The 4,581-nt window shown below is 43.5% G+C and overlaps 2 long non-coding RNA genes across 3 annotated transcripts in view; both read right to left on the minus strand.

Annotated features, from left to right (window-relative positions):
* Window positions 1-934: 934 nt before the first annotated feature.
* LOC107660576 (uncharacterized) lies at window positions 935-1,994 on the minus strand. The gene is made up of 6 exons (XR_001631018.1): window positions 1,826-1,994; window positions 1,597-1,655; window positions 1,402-1,497; window positions 1,251-1,323; window positions 1,079-1,163; window positions 935-988 (listed from the first exon to the last, which is right to left on the minus strand). It is a non-coding gene; the product is annotated as an uncharacterized LOC107660576 (long non-coding RNA).
* Window positions 1,995-2,619: 625 nt separating this feature from the next.
* LOC107660565 (uncharacterized) overlaps window positions 2,620-4,581 on the minus strand; it is a 17,875-nt gene continuing 15,913 nt past the window's right edge. For both annotated transcript variants that reach the window (XR_001631017.1, XR_001631016.1), the window contains 10 exons: window positions 4,275-4,392; window positions 4,092-4,204; window positions 3,907-3,991; window positions 3,740-3,823; window positions 3,511-3,591; window positions 3,282-3,340; window positions 3,087-3,182; window positions 2,936-3,008; window positions 2,764-2,848; window positions 2,620-2,673 (listed from right to left, as the gene is read on the minus strand). This is a non-coding gene — a long non-coding RNA (uncharacterized LOC107660565). The remainder of the gene's footprint in view (window positions 2,674-2,763; window positions 2,849-2,935; window positions 3,009-3,086; window positions 3,183-3,281; window positions 3,341-3,510; window positions 3,592-3,739; window positions 3,824-3,906; window positions 3,992-4,091; window positions 4,205-4,274; window positions 4,393-4,581) is intronic.

Genomic DNA, 4,581 nt, shown 5'->3' on the forward strand with positions numbered 1-4,581 from the left:
AAAGAATATGGTTTACATGTAGCGCGTCGATTCAGCGTGGTATGCAAGACTCTCGCTCTCTCTCTTTGCATGTGTGAGAAACACAGCGTTATCAGTAAAGCGACGGTGAGTCATGCGCCTTCACACTAGTTTACAGTACGTCAAATACAGGTGCGCTGCGTGCTACATACTGAGCATCCATTGAGTACATGACATGATCCATTGAGCGCATCCAAATAGTACAGATCGCTTGACGGAGAGCAAAACTCAAGCCTCAGTCAGCGTGTTTATCGAGTGAACATCTGTGTTGAATGTAAAATCTAAGAATTTATTAGCCAATGGCTAATGTTAGACATTATTTAGTCGCCCAGAGTATGATTTAGTCACATATGCGAGTGATTTACTCGCAATGTAGAGGGTTGATATCAGAAGTTTAAACTCATATGGTTTAAAACGCATGATTTCAGCACGATAAACATGATAATCAGAATTGTTTTTTAGCAGGTACGAGTTGTAATGGCGCAGCTCTATTCTGGAAAAGGGGGCGGGGAGCAGCAGCTCATTTGCATTTAAAGAGACATGCACGAAAAACAGCGTGTTTCTGCTTCCACTTTCCACTCAAATTTTCAACATGATATAATAAATTATCTGTGGAGTAGAAACTTCACAGACACATTCTGGGTTCTGGGGAGACTTATATTACATATTGTAAAAAGGGGCATAATATGTCTCCTTAAAAACAAATCATTCCACATTCTGTGACTCTGTGCTTGGCCTGAAGAAAATGGTCCTTTTGTGCACAGCGTTTCTCAGTTTTGGTGGTAAACAGAGAATCTGGTACTGAAACATGCCGGCGTGGCTTGCAATGAAGTCTTGGCACAATCTGTGGAAATACATCGCATTAGTCTGTTCTCCATCAGCTCGTAATTCCTGTTCCACAGTTCAGTGATTCTTCCCGCATCAGCGGCTGCGGCTGAGTCTGGAAAACAAGCGCATCGTTGCAGTGGCCCTGCAAAACAAATCCTCTTCACTGACCCAGGCTTACAGATTTCAGATGTTTGCTGAATTATCGGTACACCGTGGAGCACACGACACTCACTTTGTCCACTAAAAGGATATAATCATGACTTCCTCAAAACACTACAACATTTGAGTCTCTTCCTTGACACGCAGTGTGCCACAGACTAGAAAATCAGAGCGAAAGAGAGCTTGAGGAATGCAATCATAATATCTTATTCTTTCCATCTCCATTTCTGCATGTTTTCACCTACCGCGGTTTGTCCTTGTTTTGATGCTCCATCTCTGTCCATCCTTTTGTCTCCAGATTAAACATCCAGCCGTCACCTGAGGAGAAAGAAAAAGGTCTGTAGTTTAGTTTTTTAACTATGCAGTCATTTAGAGTTGTTTTCGTGTGCGTCATACTCATGGGTCTGAGTCCACCGAACAGAAAGAGACGTATCAGACACGGCTGTTAGCGTGTGCCATGAGCGTCCCACAGGTGCTAGACCCAACCCAACTCTACAAACACCAGACGAGGCAGAGCTTCATGAAGACGACACACATAACACTCAAGAGCGGATTATATAGATGAGTGAGGAGCTATGTGGCGTCTCTTACATTTCTGACCATGTCCATGAATTTAAATCCAGAAAAAACTCGTCACTTGTTCTAGTTTCCTGTGCAGAAAGCAAACAAACACAACATGACAACACTTCACTGTAGCTCAGTATGGGCTTTTAGACCGGCAGATATGTTAGAAGATTGATACGTTTTTTTGTACGACTGCCAGAGAAATGATTTTAAGGGAGCCAGCAGTCTCTATAAATGCATATGAACAATAACTCACCTTTATTCTTCCACCGCACACGTAGCCTTTGCTGCCGATGCTAGCGCTAGCGTGAGCGGCTCGCGGGGGAGGAGCTCGTCCCTGTCAATCATTCACAAACACACTTCATACTGTTTTAAACACACACTCATTTACTTCCTAACTTCATTTAGCTGTAAACATATGAATGAATTCAAAACATTTGATAAGTCATTGATTCATAATGCTAAATTAGTCACATATGCGAGTGATTTACTCGCAATGTCGAGGGCTGATATCAGAAGTTTAAACTCATATGGTTTAAAACGCATGATTTCAGCACGATAAACATGATAATCAGAATCAGAACAGATGTTTTTAGCAGGTACGAGCTGTAATGGCGCAGCTCTATTCTGGAAAAGGGGGCGGGGAGCAGCAGCTCATTTGCATTTAAAGAGACATGCACGAAAAACAGCGTGTTTCTGCTTCCACTCAAAATAGGCATTTTCAACATGATATAATAAATTATCTGTGGAGTAGAAACTTCACAGACACATTCTGGGGACACCAGAGACTTATATTACATATTGTAAAAAGGGGCATAATATGTCTCCTTAAAAACAAATCATTCCACATTCTGTGACTCTGTGCTTGGCCTGAAGAAAATGGTCCTTTTGTGCACAGCGTTTCTCAGTTTTGGTGGTAAACAGAGAATCTGGTACTGAAACATGCCGGCGTGGCTTGCAATGAAGTCTTGGCACAATCTGTGGAAATACATCGCATTAGTCTGTTCTCCATCAGCTCGTAATTCCTGTTCCACAGTTCAGTGATTCTTCCCGCATCAGCGGCTGCGGCTGAGTCTGGAAAACAAGCGCATCGTTGCAGTGGCCCTGCAAAACAAATCCTCTTCACTGACCCAGGCTTACAGATTTCAGATGTTTGCTGAATTATCGGTACACCGTGGAGCACACGACACTCACTTTGTCCACTAAAAGGATATAATCATGACTTCCTCAAAACACTACAACATTTGAGTCTCTTCCTTGACACGCAGTGTGCCACAGACTAGAAAATCAGAGCGAAAGAGAGCTTGAGGAATGCAATCATAATATCTTATTCTTTCCATCTCCATTTCTGCATGTTTTCACCTACCGCGGTTTGTCCTTGTTTTGATGCTCCATCTCTGTCCATCCTTTTGTCTCCAGATTAAACATCCAGCCGTCACCTGAGGAGAAAGAAAAAGGTCTGTAGTTTAGTTTTTTAACTATGCAGTCATTTAGAGTTGTTTTCGTGTGCGTCATACTCATGGGTCTGAGTCCACCGAACAGAAAGAGACGTATCAGACACGGCTGTTAGCGTGTGCCATGAGCGTCCCACAGGTGCTAGACCCAACCCAACTCTACAAACACCAGACGAGGCAGAGCTTCATGAAGACGACACACATAACACTCAAGAGCGGATTATATAGATGAGTGAGGAGCTATGTGGCGTCTCTTACATTTCTGACCATGTCCATGAATTTAAATCCAGAAAAAACTCGTCACTTGTTCTAGTTTCCTGTGCAGAAAGCAAACAAACACAACATGACAACACTTCACTGTAGCTCAGTATGGGCTTTTAGACCGGCAGATATGTTAGAAGATTGATACGTTTTTTTGTACGACTGCCAGAGAAATGATTTTAAGGGAGCCAGCAGTCTCTATAAATGCATATGAACAATAACTCACCTTTATTCTTCCACCGCACACGTAGCCTTTGCTGCCGATGCTAGCGCTAGCGTGAGCGGCTCGCGGGGGAGGAGCTCGTCCCTGTCAATCATTCACAAACACACTTCATACTGTTTTAAACACACACTCATTTACTTCCTAACTTCATTTAGCTGTAAACATATGAATGAATTCAAAACATTTGATAAGTCATTGATTCATAATGCTAAATGATGTTTGAATGACTTACGAAGGTCTGCGGTTCGGTCCATCTGCTTCTTTCCGGATCAAACTCATGAACTTCATTGTTCCATCCCCAGAAGATGTCCTCGGCCTGAAGAGAGAGAAGCGACACTGATATGAATCTGTTTTGATTAGCTCTGCGTTGTGAGGAGTTTCGCAGTGAACACAAACTACCCATGATGCTTCATCCACAATGAAGCTCTTCGGATCGTGGATTGCACTCAGCGGTTTGTGGCCATATCCACCAAAGTAGATGATTCTGTCGGGAGATCGACACTCATATTACACAAGTATTACTAAATCAGTTCCCGCATATTCAACAGCATGTGCTGGAAGAATTCAGATGCAGAAATAATAACCTTCCTTCATGAACCCAGCAGGAGAGTTTATCTCACGGCGACGGCAGCGATCCGGACCGAAGCGTCACTCTCGTCCAGCTGAACCTCTCGTCCTGCAGGCTGACGGAGTAAAGCTGAAACAACAGACTCTCGTGTGGCTTTACTGATGCACCTGAACACAGTGAAGACTGAGTGCAGCTTTACTTAATTAGTCTGTCCATCATCACAGCAGCCGCCGAATATAAACAGCTCCTCGTTCACAATGCAGCCGCAGGTCCCACGCATCGCCGGAGGAACCGTCCCACACATGTCCCGCCGTTCCCTGTCAAACACAGAAGCAACAGCTGATGTCTTTCTGTTCGGAAATATGAAAAGGCATTAATAGATTCTAAGTCTTTTGTGCCTCCAGTTTAAAGAAACCAGTAACACATAGTCAACATGTGTGGACAAACACACACACTCACACACTCTCTCTCTCTCTCTCTCTCTCTCTCTCTCTCTCTCTCTCTCT

This window comes from Sinocyclocheilus anshuiensis, unplaced genomic scaffold (assembly GCF_001515605.1).
Source record: "Sinocyclocheilus anshuiensis isolate Anshui unplaced genomic scaffold, SAMN03320099.WGS_v1.1 scaffold1671, whole genome shotgun sequence".
In the NCBI taxonomy this organism is placed as follows: domain Eukaryota; kingdom Metazoa; phylum Chordata; class Actinopteri; order Cypriniformes; family Cyprinidae; genus Sinocyclocheilus; species Sinocyclocheilus anshuiensis.